The sequence below is a fragment of the Arvicola amphibius genome, chromosome 3 (assembly GCF_903992535.2).
Source record: "Arvicola amphibius chromosome 3, mArvAmp1.2, whole genome shotgun sequence".
Classification (NCBI taxonomy): Eukaryota; Metazoa; Chordata; class Mammalia; order Rodentia; family Cricetidae; genus Arvicola; species Arvicola amphibius.
The window spans coordinates 26334200-26353651 of record NC_052049.1 but is presented as its reverse complement, the minus strand read 5'-3'; the positions used below and the strand labels follow the sequence as shown (position 1 = coordinate 26353651).

At 46.2% G+C, this 19452-nt stretch overlaps 1 pseudogene; it reads right to left on the bottom strand.

Annotated features, from left to right (window-relative positions):
* Window positions 1–267: 267 nt before the first annotated feature.
* On the bottom strand, window positions 268–839 carry LOC119810624 (annotated as a pseudogene).
* Between the last annotated feature and the right edge of the window lie 18613 nt (window positions 840–19452).

Here is a 19452-nt window from a genome sequence, read left to right as displayed (position 1 = left end):
GGCAGATTTACCATATACCCAAGATGATGTTCCTATAGTCTTCTACACCGCAGCCGTCCAGTAAACGCTAATTCAATAAAGCTAGAGTCATTTTCCTATGGCTTAGCTGTTTTCCAACAGTCTGTTTCTCTGCTTGCTCGCTTTAATAAACCCTTCCATCATGTTAAACACACCCCTGCCAAGGTCGATTCACGGGCAATCTGAGACAATGCTTATAGAGACAACCAGAAGGCCTTTACTTTGATCTGCATTTATCTTTTGCTGAATTTATTCCCGTGTCATAGTTTTGGTTTCTTCAGTTTCTTCTGGGATATATTTTTTTTTATTCTGTGCACCCTCTTCTTCTGGCTTTGCAACAATCTGTTCCTTTTCAGTGAGGATCATCTCAGTGTGGCAGCGGGAGCTCAGGTACGGGTTCATCCGGCTGTGAGCTCTGTCAGTTCGTCAGCGCATTTTGGGTGCTTTGTTCACTGGATGTGTTCAATGACTAGAGAGTCTACATCTAAACCCTTCACAATTCAGCATTTGCTTCTCTGCATTTTTAAAGCATGTGCAGCAAAAAGTCCCCCGGCCCATCCCCCACTCTTTTTGGCCCACAACCCTGTGTCCAGCCCCACAGTTTGGCCTGGACGCACCTACCGACTCCACCGTTGTACCGACGGAATGACACACACTGCTTCTTCAAAGTGACATCTTTCAGATACTTGGTGGCTTTTCAGATATGCATACCCTTGATGGCCTGGGCCGTCTCACGGGTGTTCTTAACGTGAACCCGAAGGTTTGATCTCTGGATTGTTATGATTTGTAGGGTTTTCTGGGTCAAGAGAGTAGTGAGCCATCTTCACAGGTCACCTCAGGCCACTTACAGGAAGAGCTCATGGATTGTTTTTGTTTGTTTCTTCAGTGTTACCTGATCTTTGATTAAGGCTATTTTTTTTTCATAAAACTTTGTGTAACTTACCATGGCCTTTGATACGGAGTGAACCAGGATACAACAATAGAAAAGGAGGAAGGAAGGACAAGATATATATATATATATATATATATATATATATATATATATATATATATAATGTTAGCTTAGTTGGGGGATTGATGGTTAGATTAATTTTGGGGATTGATCCTTCATGTTTCTTTCTTTTTTAAAATATCTTTAAAAATTTTTTTTATTCATTTGTTATGTATACAGTATTCTGTGTGTATGCCTGCAGGCCAGAAGAGGGCACCAGACCTCATTACAGATGGTTGTAAGCCACCATGTGGTTGCTGGGAATTGAACTCAGGACCTTTGGAAGAGCAGGCAATGCTCTTAACTGCTGAGCCATCTCTCCAGCCCCCCATGTTTCTTCTTAGTTACTTTAAAACACCATAAAGGAAGAACAAACTAGTTCACTAAAAGCGATGAGCCATCAAGAGATTGCTAACAGCTTTAGCAGATTTCGAGGGAAAGTATAAAGACACTTTCCAGTTGAAGAAGGGAGGAACACACTAAAGGTGAACTGGGACTCCTGAGAGTCCCAACTCATGGATGCAGGGAAGCGGGGAGGTCCTACAGAGAAACAATGCTGAACTCAAAGAAATGGCCAGCCCACTGCGTTGACGTTTAAGACTATTTGGAACCAGAGTGGGGAGACAACCCAGTCTGTAAAGCTCTTGCCATGCACACGAGGTGACCTCATCTGACCTCAGTCAGATTGCCAGCACTCATGTAGCAACAACAACAATAACGAAAAACTCCAAATTATGAGAAAAAAAAGTACGCTGGTGTGTACATGTAATCTTATCACTGAGGAGGCAGAGGCAGAAGGATCCCTGGGGCTTAACGGGCAGCCAGTAGAGCCTAATTGACAGGCTCCAGATCACAGTGAGAGACCTGGCTTCAAAAGTTAGGTAGACAGAACGACACCTAAGGTTGACCTCTGTCTCTCACACAATGTGCATGTGCCACACAAACATGGAATCACATGTACACACTGAGTTACACATACACACCCGTACCTGAAGCAGGGATGCACAAGAGAAAGCAGTACCAAGAGAGGCCAAGGGAAGGAAGAAAATGGGCTGTGGACAGTTGGTATTGTCAACTTCACAGAATCTAGAACCCCTTAGAGACACAGGTCTGGGCATGTCTGCGAGGGAGTTTGGCTGACTGGTCAGCTGGAGTGGATGACCCAGTAGACCCACCATGAATGTAGGCTGTGGGTCTCTGGGCTTGGGTCCTGACATTGCACAAAGAGAAGAAAATGGGCTGGGCAGGAACATTCATTACTCCCTGCAGACAAAGTGTGACAAATGTCTGGGTATTCTGCCACCATAAATTCCCCACCATGATGAACTGCACCCCCAAACCGTGAGTTAAATTAAACCTTTCCTTCCTAGGGCTGCTCTGTCACAGCAATGAGACTAGTAATTAACACGCAGACTAGGGGATAAATGGAAAGGAATTCTGAGCGTATTTTTGGGGGGACAGCAAAGGCAGAATCCAACCTTATCAAAACCTTACCGGTACAGGTAGCTGCTTGGGAGAGCCAGGAGAAGCTAGAAGTGTCAGGAGAAGGGAGTGGCCAACCATAACAGCCATCACTCTACCCCCTGGGGGTAGAGCCCGGGAGGCTTTAGGAGAAAAAGTTTTGGGGACAAATACAGATGTTTGAGCGGTTGTGTGGCCTCAGGCAAGTTACTGAGCATCTTCACCTTTGTGACGAAATAAAAATAGAAAGAAGCCACAACACCCTGCCCCACGAAGCCCAAAACAAACAAACACATAAGAACAAAAAAGATGATAACTTTTCCTACAATTCACTACAGGGCTAGAGGGTGGGATGAATTGGTACCTAACAGGTCACAAGTGCCCCATACATGTTCATTATTGTTATTAAACGCTCGTTATTATTACCCAGCGACTAAGGGCCTGAGACCCGCTTTTAGCCAACGTCTTCTCAATTACTGTGGATAATAATGGTACTAGAATTTGATTGTTGTGTATAAATCTCTGTCTGTCTATTTCCTGGAGCTCGTGACTGACTGTTCATGGATGGGAAGAGCATGGTACCTCTGACAAATCAGAAAGAGAATGGCAGGTTAATAAGGGAACGGTGACCTCTCACCCTGAGGTCAGCCATGCAGCTGTGTTTCTCTCAATTGAAGCCAGTAAGGCTAGACTGGTGGATCCGAACGGAGTTCTGCGCAGTCAAGCTTGGTCCACAGTTTGAGCATAAGTTAGCGACTAAACAAAGTATCATGGGCATGTCAGAGAAAAGAGACTCTAAGCTGCAGCCTTGTCCCTTGAGAACAGTGACCTACCTCGGTTACCTTACGGTCCAGTGGGGAAACCAACAACACAAATGTCCCTGTTTACCGGGGCTGTCATAGTGATGGCCACTTTTGTTTTCCGATAGGGGACCAGGCGGTGTACTCCATTAGGTAGCCTGAACACCATCCCGAGGGACATTCCTGCTGTTAAATTAATTATTTAACTCATTCCTATTTTCCACCTACCCAGCGTCTCAGTGACCTTGAGTCTTGCCTGCTGGCACGCGCAGAGCCACTGAAAAAGTCTCCACGGTCAGATACTGCGGACAAAAGCTCACCCTCTCACGGCTGTGTTTGGTTTTACACAGAATAGTAAAGTCTGTGAATTAAGTGTATTAGTTTAGAATAATATAGTCAGGGATTTAGGGAATTTGGGTCAGGTTTTATACCTACCCTACTACCTCTCGCTGGGACCCCCTCCGCTCAATCCTTTAATCTCCTGGCTTCTTGCTCTTGTCTGTAAGAGAGACGCCTCTGGCAAGGCTCTGAGTGCAGTAGCCGTAGGAAATAAATTAAATAATTGGACTTAATATCACCACCGAGAATGGAGCAAATTGCTCTTTTGTGGGATCCATTAGCTCAGCTGAGAATATTAGCACAGGATTCTGAGTGTATGATTGATGTTAGGAGTAAGATAGCATCCATTTTCATTCCGGGCTTTGCCCTGAAATGACTCAGGGTAAGAGATAAAGAATATGGGGTGGGGGGGGGGTGGAGAAAGTAAGCACAGAAGAGAGTGCTTGGGAGTGGGAAAGGGAGGGAAGGTATCAGCCAAGAGTGAGTCAGGTGTGGAGAGAGCAGAGAAAAGAAGGAGGAGGAGGAGGAGGAGGAGGAGGAGGAGGAGGAGGAGGAGGAGGAGGAGGAGGAGGAGGAGGAGGAGGAGGAGGAGGAAGAGAGGCAGCGGTAGGGGTGACTGTGGAGGCAACCCAGAAATAGAGGTTGCTAGTAAGAGAACGGGGAGGACTCCAATTAGACCAGGGCTTACTGGAACCCTGAGGGAAGGAAAAGTGGATGAGGACGGACAGGCAGGGTTTATTTCCCAAGTTATCCCTGTCATTCTTTCAGTGGCTTTCTCAGTCTGTCGCGTCCCCCCACCCCCATGAATCTCAATCCTAGGCTCAGGAAGTTGGCTTTAATAACCCGAGGCAGTCAACTTTCCCCAGCTGAGTTACTTGATAGAGACTGGTCTCTAGGTGCCTCCCAGTGCTGGGTAGCAGCACAAGGAAGAGGGGGAGAGACTGTTCTGTAGATATTTCAGCCACACTCGTCATCACGACTCCTCAAACTTTGCCCTCACTCTCTGGCGAGCTGACCGTTCTATCACCTTTGTGCTTCAATAGGTGGATTTATCTCAGATGAAAATAACGGTGGCATTCACAGCACATGTCATTGCCTGTGCGAGGCACATATGCCGTGTAGTTTTTATAGAAGGAGTTTGAGGCGGTGCACAGTGGAAGCCATGCATGGTGGGTAGAGGAAGATACCTGGCCAAGGAAACTGTAGCAAAACTGACACAGCCATGTGCGGTTTTACAGAAATTAAGTCACTTGATTTTTTTTTTACAACTCTCTGACATTGTTGCTTTTAGTTACTCTCATTTTAGAAAAGGTCAGGCAGTGGTGGCACATACCTTTAGTCCCAGGATTTGGGAGACAGAGGCAGGTGGATCTCTGAGTTCAAGCCCACCCTGGGCGATACAAGATCAATGCAAAAACAAATCCAGGTGGATTTGTTTACATTTTTTTATTCTGGTACTAGGGAGTCATACACCTTTAATCCCAGCACTAGAGGGTGTAGAAATGAGAGGAGAGGCTCAGTCTGTTTAGTCTGCTTAGTCTGTGCTTGCCCAGCCTTGGTAGAGGTAAGACTTCTCCAGTGGCTTGGCTGCTTTGCTTCTCTGGTTTTAGGGTTGGACCCCAATATCTGTCTCTAGGTTTTTATTATTCGTGCGACAGAGTACCTCTTAACTTAGACTTTTATGTATTATGTATTACAGAACCCCTTTGACAGGGTTCCTTACAGATTTGGCCCAGGAATAACTTTCTCCTAAATGAGATTATGATTTCTTCCACTCAACAAGGAGAGTTATGATATGAGAATTACGGAAATTCCCACTTCCCCCACTTCATGGTTATGGGGAAACTTGGGGTTTAGTTTCGTGTTCATATGCTATTATTTGCCTGAACCAGGTGCTTATTATTATTATTACACTTCTTAATTTTTTTCCTATGAAAGCCACTTTAAGTCCTTTTTGGAAGAAAGCACAGTATAAACAGTAAAAGAACAACAAAATGGGATGCCATCGGGGCCACGCTAGAGAGGTGATGACCTACCACAGTGTGTTATGTGACACCCCTGGAACCCTTTATCTGAAGGAGAATATATTAGAAACAGGGTTCTGGGAAGAGCCTCTCTTACATGCTGTTTATCACTTTTTTTTTTCATGTCCCTTAAATAGCATTCCAAACCACTTTGGGGACAGAATATCAAATCTGGAGCGAATGAGCTGATTACTCTCATATGTCTTCTTACTGGGATCTAATTAAACTTTTGAATCTTTTCCAAAACTGTGCTCTAAAATAAACCAATTTAAATCTACATTTATCAGTCAGGCTTAAAATGGGGAATGGTTTCACCCATTTTGCTCATTCACCAGTGAAGAACTGTGCTTAATTTGTAGATTCTTATCTGGTTCCAAAATTTCTTCCAGGAATACAGCATCCTTTATCTTGCAGATTGACAAACACTATCCACATTAGGTCATTCATCAAGAGACGCCTTCGGAAGGGCCAAGATGCTGTGATTCAATAACAAACCCCCCAGCGTCTCAATTTTTGCTGCTGTTTCGACTCTGCAAAGAACAAAGCCTTTCAGACCCCGGATGGTCATTAGGGGGATGTAATGCTTTTAAGCAAATTCCTATAGAGAAGAGAGGAGGAGTGGGGAGCGGGGAGGGGGAAGAGGAGGAAGAGGAATGGACAGAAAAGACAACTGCGGGGAAGAAGAGTATAGTCTTAAACAAAGTCATTAAATAAAGGACTTCAGCTAGTCTTCACACTTCAGTATCTCACTGCCTCATTCCTATCCAATTTCAGCTTGCCATATAGCCTGCACCTTTACTTCTAATTACGTTATTCATCTCTGTTTCACTATTTACTTGACAGACATTTATGGAGATGCATCAGGCCCTTTGTAGCATACAATTTAAATAGCAAACATATAGCATCTCACAAAAGTGCAAATAGTAGATATTATACGGAGTGGTATTTACAAACCAACTGGCTCCTGGAAAGGACTATAAAAATGGTGCTTCTGGACGGCACTCGCAATTGAGTTGTGATTCCTTTAAGAATCCATACTGGTTAATTCACATTTTTATACAACACATAGAAAAGAATTTACTCCGACCATTGCTGATTGCAGAATCTTATCAAATGCTCCTGAATGAGTAATGGATTGGTCATATCTAAAACTGCTAACGCATTTCTAAAACAGTTGCTTTACAGCAAATGTTATCTACTACTTTATGTAAACATAAAACCCGTGATCTCTCACGGAGAAGTGTGCACACTGCAGTTCTCCCAACCATTCCTGGGTACAATGCAGGTACAATGGTATTCCTGCCAAGCTGTGACAAATTCCCAAGTTCTTACCCGTGAAATGGGCACATATGTCCCTTAAATAGCATTCCAAACCACTTTGGGGACAGGATATCAAATCTGGAGCGAATGAGCTGATTACTCTCATATGTCTTCTTACTGGGATCTAATTAAAGTTTTGAATTAAAGTTTTTCTGTGGTGCACGAGCTTCTGGGTAGCTCTTATTCACACCTACACAAGAAAGCTTTGGCAATGTGTTTGTGTGATCATGTGGGTTTTTATTTTATTTTTTTATTTTTGTACAATTTGCAAGAGTAAGATAGTTTAACCACTGTGGGCTGAACAGAGGTCTCTTTCCAGCTGGATGTCCACCGGGTGCTGAGGCTGCTGGAGCAGGTTGGATGTGCTGATTTGTTTGGTTTTCTCTCTTAAGAGGACCACCCAAACTGCACACATTTCAGGCCCCGCGAAAAGCTGCATCCGCCCCTACAAGTGGGAACAGAACCCAGTTCACAGGTGTGTTGTGAGGGTTAAATAGCGAATACATATAGAGAAAGCGAGGCCACAGGGGTCAGCATTTTACGTAAGCTGAAGAGCATAAGGCTGTCATGTTGTCTGGATTTTAATTTTTTTTCCATGGAAAAGGATTCTGTAGTCCTGGGTAACAAAGGATTTGCCATGATTTTCGTGGGCTCTAGCTATCTTTGAGTCTCTTTAGTTATTCCAGATTTAGATGCTTGTATTTTGTGTGCCTTAAATACAAAGAGAGAATATATATCAATGTATATTAAAACCCTTAAATCTATTTTCTCTTCTGACTTCAAAACAAATGAAAATACCTTTGTTGGCTGTGAGCTGTGTTTAATGGAAAAGACAGGATTTGCCAATATGAGTAATAAGTTTCTCAAGCCGTGGGAAAGAATAAGGATAAAGAAAAAGCAACTGTGGTACAACTTAAATGTGTGTGTGTGTTGGGGGGGGGAGTAGTACAGACTAGAAATAGGCACATGGACAGCAGGAGGCAGTTCGTGTTGAGATTACACAATTTAATGGAGGTGGCCACTAGAACACTCTTAGTGATCATCTTCTGGAAGACAGTATTGTTTAAGGAATTTATTTTCCACGCAGTGTATTTTTCAGGGGGTTTTGTTGCCCCTTTGAGAGTTAAATTATAAACAGGGAATATTTACTTTAGAAAATAAACTTCGTCCTGCCAATTTGCAAATTGCTCTAGATTCTAGACTAGAATTTCATGCAAAGGTCTCTCACAAAGTCCTTGGCCTTGGTGCATCAGATAAGTCACAGAGGAAAACAAACTCCCCACGAAAGGTGTGTCTGCAGAGCCTTGTGACAGCGTGCCAGTGGCTCCTGTCTGGCACATTTCTGAACTTTGCAAAAATTAATTGTGCTAAAGAGAACACCATCAAACGCGTCCGGCACAGAGCGTAAACATCTTCAAACCGCGATTCTGCGCTATAAAACCCTCTCCAACTAATTTCATTTAGTGCTTTACTCTGGAGGAACACCGAGGCCAAGTGAAACTGCGGAAATAGGAACAATGCACGGAGGAAAAATCTCACCCCATTAAGGGATCCGTTTCTTCTCTGCACAAATAAGCCCACCACGCCTCGGAGGCACGACTAGATGGCTCCAGGATGTTCTCAGAATACCCCCGCGGGCCCTCAGGAGCTGAGAGATCCTGCACCAAGAAGGAAGGGGACCTAAACGGCAGCGCCTTGGCCCTCGGGGCAGTTTAGGTAATACACAAAATTAAAAAAAAAAAATCTAGCGAACAGACGTGCCTAAGACAGAGGCTGGTGTCAGTGTACATTTTCGGGGCGACCCCGGTTTCCTCCTCCATGCAAGGTTTGCAAAGCGCAGTGACAGCGGTATGGGAGCTGCGCTGGTTCCCGCAGGGCCGCCTGGTTTCCACGGGGCCTTTCCTGAGGCTTTGCACCGGCAGGGCCGCCGCGCTTTCTCCAGCGGCTCGGTGACCTTGCAAGGCTTGCGGCGCGACCCGAGTCTCAGCAGAGGCACCACCCTGGGCGCTGGGCCCGCGCGCGACCGAGCGGCTCCGACTCACGCGCGCCCTCTCGGGCCCGCGCTCTGCGCGCGCGGCAGGGCCGGCGAGGGGAGGAGGGGGTATGGGCGCGCGGGGCGGGGCCTGGGCGGGGCCTGGGTGCTGCGCCCCCCGCCAAGCTTTTTGCTGGCGCCGCCCCCGGGCGCGCAGTCCGCGCCGGAGCGTCTTGGCTGTGGCCGCGGCCGTTATCGTCGCCTGGCGCTGCGGTGGCCCTCGGGGTTCTGGGAGGGCAGCGGCGGCCCGTCGTCGGTGGCCTCTGGAGCCGGCCTGCGAGGGGATAGGGAGGCCGGAAAGGTGGCTGTCGTCGGTCGGCTCCTTCGCGATTGCAGTCCCGGGTTGCAGGGTCCGTGCTGCCCCGGGGCGGCGGCCGGCTGGGATGGCAAGATAGCGGCGCGGGAGCGGCGGGTGAGTGCGGGGGCGCGGCGCGGCAGCCTGGAGCGCGTGCGGGGGGTGGCGCGTCCCCGGCTCTGGGACAGCGCTGCTCGGGCTCGCGCCGTCCGTGCCAGCCGAGGGTCAACCGTGCTGCCCGCGTGGGCGCGGACTACACCGCTCCGAACTTGTGCGGCGCGTGGGGCAGTGAGTTCCAAGGCCAGAGGTGACCTGGGGGGACGGGAAGGACCTTTAATTCTCCATCTGGAACTGGGACCTGCCAGATGATTTCTTGCCTCTGTGCCTCCGCAAAGTAGTTCCTCGTCCTTGCTGTTTTTATGGTACATTTGACTGACCTGTCTGTATTTCTAGGTGCTTGTGTCCGAAGGCGCTAAACTTAACTAAACCCCTAGTTAAAGTGTAGGCGAGCGACGTTAGGCTTCGTGATTGGTGGCATTCCTGATGTGTTCTCTAAAAGCACAGATCGTGAATTCAGACGCGTAGAAAACTGCACAGAATGTGTTGTGAACTTACATGAGAGCCTGAGTAATGTGATTCCGGCCCCGTCTTAAGCTGCCACAAGTCTTTCATTTACACTTGGGTTATCTCTGTGTCCATTTTTGTATGTGTGCTTAAAGCAGTGAGATATTGACAGGGTACATGTGTCTTTATTGACTGACATTTACATAGAAATACATTCTTTGCATTTACTTTGTGTTTCCTTAAATACGGTGTTTTTTTTTTCCTCAGCAAAACTTTCAGTTTAAAGTTTGTCATTCAATTTGTCTTCAGTTGCATATTTAATTCAACAAAATTGCTCAGAGTCAAGTTGATGTAACTATTTAGTCAAGGGTTCAAAAGTGGTTCCCAGGTCGCACGGTGGTGGCAGCGGCTGTGCACAGTCTTTAATCCCAGCACTTGGGAGGCAGAGGCAGGTGGATCTCAGTGAGTTTGAGACCAGCCTGATCTACAAAGACAGGTCAAAGACAGCCAGGGTTGTTACACAGAGAAACCCTGTCTCAAAAAACAACCCCCCCAAAAGTGGTGCCCACATTAAAGCAGTCTTCCCCCACCATGAAAAACTAGAGCATTTGTTTTTGGCAGCTGATGCTCTCCCCTCTCCTTACACGATTATTTTGATGCTAACCTGAAGTCATACTGCGCTAGGAGCAGAGGCTTCTAGTTTTTTTCCCCCAGGAAAGCCGACTGGGCATAGCCCTTGCTTTTAAAAACACTACATTGTTCTCTTTGTTCCTTTCTGTCTTACATCCAGGTGGAAACTGTGTCCCTTTGGAGGCTTCTCTGGACAAGGAGGCCTGGGCAGCTGTTGGCTCTGCCAGAGTTGAACTGAGGTGTATTTGCTTTGTACTAGGTGAGCTCACAAGCTCTCTGCGCTAATTAAGTGGATACTTGGATTCTTTTCTGGGAAATGAGAACTGGGCACTGTGTTATTAAACCAAGTGAAACTTTGCTGATTTTTTTTTTTTTTTTTTTTTTAGAAACTTTTGGTTCTGAAGACTCATTCTTGGGAGCATTGTTAGTAGTAGTATAGATGATCACGTGAAGATGCTGTCATATTAATTGGGGGATGTCTCTTCATATTGAGAAGACTCAATAGTTACAGAAAGCTCAGAGTAGAAAGCGCACTTCTACCCAGCCAAGCCCCCACAGCATCAGTAAGAACCAGGCTTCCAGACTCTTGGCTTTCTCTCTCTGAATGTAGCCCAGTGCTCTGCAAACATTTTGCTCCTTTGTCTTCTCACTGACTGGGATACATTGTATGCCCTGTTCTGTGCCAGCTTCTTAGCCTCCCCCTGCAGAATCCAACATCCTGACCCTTGCCATCAGTCCCAGAAGAAAAGCTGCCTCACTCTCTCACCGCAGCTGAGGACTCCATTAAGGACAAACCATAATTCACTTAAGTTTCTCTTTCTTGATAGGTATATACATTCTTTCTGATACCTTGCTGTGAAATTATTGTAAAGTACTTTTTTTTGAGGCTTTTAAGTGGATTTTAGTTATTCCCAGGGCCCAAGGACAGCAATGAGTTGCTTCTTCCCTTTGCAGGAAGTGGATGCCTGCTCTGCCCGGTGCATATCCTTTGCTTTTGTGCCTCCAGAGTGACCCACAGGGATTTGTGGCATCATCGCTGTGAAAGGAGAGCTTTGATGGGTAGGACCTAAAGTCATTCCCTTAATGACAGCTTGGGCCTTGTTTCAACAACAGAAAGGAACAAATATTATAAGAATAATCTACCAACGCAGATGTGGTACTTTTAATCCCAGCATTCAGCAGGCAGGGGCAGATGGATCTCTTCGAGTTCTAGGCTAGCCTAGGCCACAGAGTTCCAAGTCAGGGCTATATAATGAGACCCCTGTTGTTGTTTTTTTTGTTTGTTTTGTTTGTTTGTTTCGCAATCTTAAGAGTTTTAAATGGTTTAGAATATGCATTGAATGTTCTAGGCCTTTTAGTAAATGGACAGAAATGGTTTTATAGTTTCAGAAAGTTTGCTTGCCACTAGGTTAAAACTGTGCTTTCTGTGGGAGATCATACCGTCTTCTACTTCAGTGTGAATAAGCTGCTTTCACAACTTTATAGGGGCTGGGAAGGGATTACTGCCAACTCTCAGGGGAAGGATGCTTTTGAAAATACTTGTCCTTGGGCATCTCTTGAGTGATTTTTTTTGAAGCAGAATGAACTGTCGAGCTTAGGTGGTGCTAATGCTGGCACTGGAGTGTGCCCGCATTAAGTAGCCTGATGTGACCATAGGTGGAGGCTGGTGTGGTTTTTTGTTTTTGTTGTTTTGTTTTGTTTTTCGTCCAGAAACTGTGAGGATCCTTTCAAGAAATTTAATTGAAAACCCAATTGAACTCTGTTAGTATTTAGGGCGTGGTTGTTTTTCCTTATGTCACTTGGAGCTAACATTGTGGTGACAGTACAAAAGTGTTTCTACTGTCCATATTTGTTCTTCATAAATGGTGTTCATCGGCCTTCTGTTAATATTCCGGGCAGTTTTCAGGGAGCTGGGATTCAGTTGTGTGCAGGTTAAACACCTGGCTGCCATGAGTTTCCGTCTGGATTGTGGAGATGAGTTGAAATCGGGGGGTGGGGGACAGTGAAGACAATGCCAGCTAGTGGCAAGGACTGCTGGACTAGCATGGCTGGGGGGGGGGGGGCACGGTGAGGATGCAGCCTGAGGGGCGGGGGCCAAAGTAGCCTTGTTGAGGTAGGAAGTTTGGAGCTGAGCACTGAATTCTCTGGAGAAGCCTGGGATTTGGGTGAATGGGGAGGTGTAGTTCAGGCAGGGGGCACTGTAAGTGCCAATGCCCTAGGCAACCTAGGCCACCATGGTGCTGTGCTGAGGGTCAGGGAGGAAGGTAGTTTTCCAGAATGTGCTGGGGTTGGTGTGCTGCCTCTGTTTAGAGCTGTGTGGCTGGCAGAAACAGACTGTGGGAGAGTCCTCATGGGCTGGTGGCGTCAGGAGTTCAGGGCCAGGTCTTGCTGATTCCTGTTGCACGTGCAGCCGAGACACCACCTACTCTGGGCTTTATTTGTTGAATAAATGAACAAGTAAATAAAGGTCTTAAAAATAATCTTCCCTGGTTTTTAGTCAAACTAATAATAATAATAATGATGATGATGATGATGATGATGATAACAATAATAATAATAAATATTATTATTTATTAAATAAAATTATTATTATTATTATTATTATTATTATTGGGGTGGTTTGAGGCAGGGTTTCTCTGTGTTCAAGGCTGGCCTCGAACTCACAGAGATCTACTTGCTTCTGTCTCTCAGATGCTAGGATTAAAAACGTGCACCACCACTATCCGGCACGGGTCAGAATTCTTAGTCAGGAAGGAGTCGTTATCTGAGCTCTCCACCTTGATTCTGACCCTTGACCTTACCACGTCTGGTACAGTTCACACACTCTCAAACTGTTGCCTTAAGCCAGTCGCTCCTCATTCTTCTGCCACAAAATCCAAGTCGGAAACGCTAAAAAACAAAACAAAATAAAGCCCTTTTTAGTAAACTGTAGTGATTTCCGAGAGAGATTCAGTCCGAATTTTCATTGTTGATTCCAGTGAAATAGCCATTTACGCGGGCGTAAGAGCTCCTGTCCGTGTGTGGCTGTTTAGGTTCTCTGGGCGTGCGATGGCTGACGAGCTGTTCAGAAGTGTGTGTTTCACCCAGGTGCTTTATTCTCATGGAGGAATGTGTGTGCGCCTGCTCTATTTTGGGAAATAGCAGGAACTTGTGGTATTTCCTCTTCCCAACTCCTAATCTGTTTGTCATTCTAAATATATGTTCCTTTATATTAATTGAAAGCTTGGGAAGTGGGTTTGATGCCAAGCAATGGCTGTAGCCATGTAAATAAGAGTCCTGTCTCTCTGCAGATTGACTGTTGGGCTCCTGTTCCGTATTAGGAGTTCTCTCATCCTTGCGGAAGGAGAGTTTGATTTTTCTTTTTAAATGTCCCCTCCGGATTGGCTGATTCCTGATGATAGCAGCTTGCTTCCACATAAGATAACTGTATTTCCCTACTTGCTGGGGTTCAACCTGTGCAGACAGTAAGAAAAGAATGGACCCTGAAATGCCTCAGTCTTGAGCCGAGTAGCTCTTCAGGCTTGCACTGCAGGCAAATAGCCGATGCTGGGGGTGGAGAGGTGGAGAGTGCAGAGGCACTTTCAAGCAGTTGCCTTGCAGTCCCCCACGGGTTGCAGAAGGACAGGGATTCCAGTTGTCTTACATTGTCTTGAGTGACGCCACATATGGCCACATTAGTTCCTTCTGGCTGCAGCCAAAGGAAACTCAAGTTGGTGCTCAAAAACCTTGCGACTTAGCGTTGGAAGGTGAGGGGAAACTATCTGGTGGATTGTTTTGTTTTGTTTCCTAGTATACTTCTGAATCGCGGGGAAAGTCTTGGCTATTATTCATTCTTTTGGTTTTATAAGGCTGAACCAGTTGGAATCAGCACACCCAGCTAGAGTTGAGACTGATCTTGCTTAGCGGTAGTACCTCGAGCGGCCACTAGGAGGTGGTGTTACTTACTTCCTGAAGGTATGTGTGGCTTGGTGCTGTGTAGGCTCCCCAGTGCAGACTTCTGCAAGTCCCTAGGTTGGAGGACAGTTGGAAGGGTGGTAGCAGGAACATCTGGTGGAAAATGACAAGTGGTGACAGATGTAGTGTTTCCCACGTCTAATATTAGAAAACGCTAACGGGGCAGTTGAGTTGCAATCATTTTGTCGACAGAATTATGTGGGTTGGTTGAGCTCCAGAGGGGGTAGGAAGGAGATTAGAATCTATTGCCAGGAGCTACATGCTTTAACCCCTGTGGCCAACCGGAGTGCCACCATAAACACTGAGGCAGATGACAAGATGCCAGCTGTTTCCACACAGCAGGCCTGGAGATCCACTGCTTTGCCATTCTTTATGCCTTTGTGTTTGTAGCATAGCCGTGAATAAGGTGAGACGCTTTTCCAAAGAAACAGTTAAAGTTGAGAGCAAAAATCGTCTGACGGGAACTTTACTCCGTGTTTACATTAGGGTACCTGGGTCACCCGGTTTTACTGCAGTTTTAACAGATGGTTTTAGGGGAGAGTCTGTGTAAGATCTAGATAGAGAGGAAAATGCAAGCTCTCGGGAAAATATAAATTCAGGGTTCAGACAACCTAGTGCACCTTGAGAGGAGCAGAGGGCCCTCAGGTGGTGTCTGGAGTTGGATAGGTAAAGAACCTGAACCCTAAAGGTGCCACGGTTTGCCTGGGAGCAGTCACCGGCAACTGTCATCTCAACCTGCTTGTACTGACTCTAACCCTAGGATTCTAAAGTAGCATCACCCTGAGGGGTTCACCACTGCGGGTTTCTATATGTCTTCAGCAATGGCACGGTGTCCAATCCATTGCAGGCAGCCCCGTATTTGCTAAATAAATATAAAAAGAATGTTGAGCCTGTCAGATTGGTACATTAGCTGTGAGAGCATTTGTACAACATGAAAGAATATGTAATTTCTTGTTTAAAAAAAAAATAGAGTATGTTGCTATTAAAGCCCAAACTCCCAACAGTGGCCAGGTTGGCGTGTGTAACTGCACCATGTCCCTTCCTGGCTGTGCACTGGATGTTCCTGGCGTCACCCTGTCAGTCAGCTGGCATCTGGTACCCTCAACATTTTATCTCCACTGTTTGAAAACGTAGGACTTTCAAGGTTGAGCAGCCATGCCTTGAATGTTTGTTTACATTTCTTCTAAATGTATCTTATCAGTGATTTTGCTGTTTAGAACCTTGTGGCCCGGGCAGAACTTGGCTATTTGAAATCAAATCTAGCAAACCCTGCGGGCTGTGGAAATTGTTGTTTCGTGATGCTCCTGGCGGATGTTTGAGTTGTTGTAACTTTCCAGGAGGGCAATTGTATTACTCATCAAAAGCCTCAAAAATGTGCCCTTGTCCCTTAGTCAGGCATTTCTACCCCTAGGAATTTAAACCATGAGGGGGATGAAGGAAAAAAAAAAAGCATGTATATAGAAACCAGCTTCAGCCATAGTCTGGCCTCACCACGCCAGTGTGTGGGTGCTCCGGCTGGGAGCCCGGTCTTTCCCGCAGGGATCACCAACTTGGCGGGAAGAAGTTAGTGGCATGTATCAGAAGGGAGACTGGGTGGGGGGGAGTTGCCTACAGATGCTGAGGGGCTGCTCCCCCACAATATACACCCTAGAACGCCCCGTGATTTGCCCAGACTATTTTTGTTACGTTGTTTATACGCGTTACACACTGGAAACAGCCTCCATGCTCAGTGATAGGATGGATCGTGATATTCACATGTAATGGAGGAACAGTGTCGTAGGGGGACGGATGCTGAGAACTCATCATCTACGAGCCAGATGGCAAGGTGGCATGTGTAGGACAGTCTGAGTTTTGGCGTTGGAGTATGTGTGTGCATGCTTATGTGTGTGGTCGGTCTCATGCCACTTCATAGAAAGATGCCAAGATTACACTCCAGATGCTAGGTGGATTATTTCTGTGTGGAGCAACTGAAGCGCCATTGCTCCTTTAAGTCCCTCCGTTCCCAGTGTCTGAGAGCACGTGGTACGGTTACAGGGTGGGAGGAAATCCCATCCCTGTTCCCAGCGTGGTGTGAACTTGAGTACGTTCTGTTTCTGTTTGGGTCCCTGTTGAGTGGGTGGTGATACCGGCTCTTGGTGCTTACCAGTAGAGAAGGCTTGCCAAATATACCCCAACCTGATAGAATTTCTAGGTAGAATGTGTCGTTTTATAAATTACCCGGGTCACGAAGGCCATTTCGGGGCATCCTGACACAGTATTGTTCCTGGTCGCTGGGAAATATTTTGAGTTTTTAAAAGCAAAGCATGTATGTATTTGCGCGTGAGTACGCATGTGTGGTGGTGCATGCCACAGTGCATGTGTGGAGGAGAGGCCAACTCCCAAGGGACCGTTTTCTCCTTCCGCCCAGAGGGTTCCAGGGATCTAATTCAGGTCGTCAGCCTTGGGTCTTTGTTACTGGTGTCTGGTTTGTTTTTTTTTTTTTTTTTTTTGAATTGAAGACGCGTTTTTTCCGTCTCTAGTTGTATTGAGCAGCCCTCTGATACATTCTTCAAGGTTAGAGCTGACTCATTCAGTGGTGGGCGTGTCTGTTTTTGCCAGGCTCTGGATAGGCTCCAGTGCCCCCGGACTCAGGTGCCCTTGCCCCTGGAATGACACACAGGAGCAACCACTGCACCGTGGAGCCAGGAGGTCCACTCAGTCATTGGTCGTCACTGGAGGAAGGTAGCAAGCAGCAAATCCTGGCCTCTTGTCCTGTGCTTTCCAGAGGAAGCGCGTGATGTTACTTTTGAGTGAACACAAACACTGCTTTCTGCTTGTTCAACCTGTTGGATGAGCAGCCGCGCCATTACGTCACCTTGTTGACATTTACAGATGAGTTATATTAAAGTTGGGTGACAATTCCTTGGGCCTCTAGGCTGAAAACTGCTTCTACATCTTCTGGGAAGGGCACACCTTCTGCGACTGTGAGGGAGAGTGCATGCTTTTGTGAGATCATCTTGAGTAATAAGTTTCCTCGTAAATCTAGGATGCATGGGATGTATGCGTATTCTGAGTGAGACCTTGCAGCATGCCATCTTCCCTCGAGACAGGGGCAGCTGTGCCTCTCCACGACAGTACGTGAAACTGCACTGGCTCTAATGAACGGTGACAGTTTTCAATGTCGGCAGCAGTTGTGGGTCCGCGGCAGCAGTTGTGGGTCTGCAGTAGGCACCGACATAGGTTCTGGGATGACACAGAGTCTCAGCAGACACGGGAGTCACCCTCGTGGCAAATGCTGGCCTTACATTTCATTTCCTCTTATAGCTAAATAAAAGAAGATAATTTTATGAATCATGAACTCAGTAGTCCTCATGTAGACATAGCCAGGGGCCTCCTGCAAGGTCAACATTTTATCATGTATCATATTTCTGTCCTTGCCAGTGTTTCCCACAGCCTACTTCACTCCCTGCTCCTCCTCTGGAAACAGAGGAGTTAGCTTGCTTCCCTTGAGGGTGGGGTCACTTTCCACAATTTCTTCTTGTGAGAAGCAAGGAGTTTGTTATGGCAGGTAGGCAGCCAGGTGTGTTGTGTTGGCATGAAGACTCGGGACTAAGTTCAGGACATAGCCAACCTTTTCCTGAAGGCCAGGCTCAATGAAACTAGAGAGGACTCTGTTCTGGACGTTTCCAGCTCACAACAGTCAAAGCCCTGAACCCTGTCTTTGTTTGTTTGTTTGTTTGTTTGTTTGTTTGTTTGTTTTTTGAGACACCATGCACGCTGTCTTACTGTGTGCCACAGGCTGTGTTGTTGGGGTCAGACTTAAGATTACAGGACAATGATGTGGAAGAAGCTACAGAGCTAGGTCTGCCTTTTGTTTTCTGCTTTTGACAGAGGTTATCAAAAGCACTTTTTATGAGTTTTTTGGGTTTTTTTTTTTAGATTTTTTTGTTGTTGCTGCTGTTGTTTGCTTGCTTTTGAGACAGGGCCTCACTCTGTAGCCCAGGCTGGCTTATCCCCAAGTGCTGGGATTGCAGGTTTCAGCCACCTCACCCAGCTTTGCATGAGCTTAACTCTCCAAGAGGAAAGACAGCAGGGTGCTCTGGGAAGTAAATGGCCTCCGAAATGTGATTTAGACATTAATGTCCTTCAGTTGTCATCTGTGTAGTAAGCTTGGTCCCCTGGGGGTTGGGATCCCACAGTTCCTTCTGAGCACACACCTAGAATGACCCAAAGACCCTCCACTGAGTTCCACCTCTCAAAGTTCCTCTCTAATCCCCAGCCCCAAGGACCTTAGAACTTGGCACAGTGGACCCCTGGGGGACATAAGCCATCAAACCACAGCTTCCAGGAACTTGCAAATTCTTTTCTGGGTCAAAAATGAAAGACTTTTAATGTAGCTTGTATCATTTTGTTCCATAATTGAGAATTTCGAAAAAAAAATACTTGCTCATTTTATTAGCTGCTGTTTCTCTGCTGGGAGTTGTTTGTTGTTATTCTACATCTGTGCATTTTTAGAAATTGACCTGTCTTTAGAGTGTGGTAGACACACCATTAATCCCAGTTGGACTTGGGAGGCAGAGGCAGGCAGATCAGTGGATCTCTGGTTTGCATAGTGAGCACCAGGTCAGTCAGCGTCACATAGTGAACATCTGACTCAAGGAAAAAAAGTGGAAAAAGCTTCAAAAATGACACAGGTAATATACTTACTTAATAAAAATTGAGAAAACTTGGATTCTTTTAAGGTTTCAGTCTCAACCTTCAGAGGTAACTCCATATGATATTATAGATAATAGATTGATTTCTGTGCATATTTAGATATTGTACTGATTAATTTTATGTCAACTTGACACAAGCTAGAGTTATTAGAGAGGAAGAAGCCTTAGTTGAGAAATTGTCTCCATAAAATCCAGCTGTAAGGCATTTTCTTAACCAGTGACCAATTGGGGGAGGGCTCAGCCCATTGTGGGTGGTGCCACCCCTGGGCTGGGCAGTCCTGGGTTCTATAAGAAATCAGCCTGAGTAAGCATGGGTAGCCAGCCAGTAAG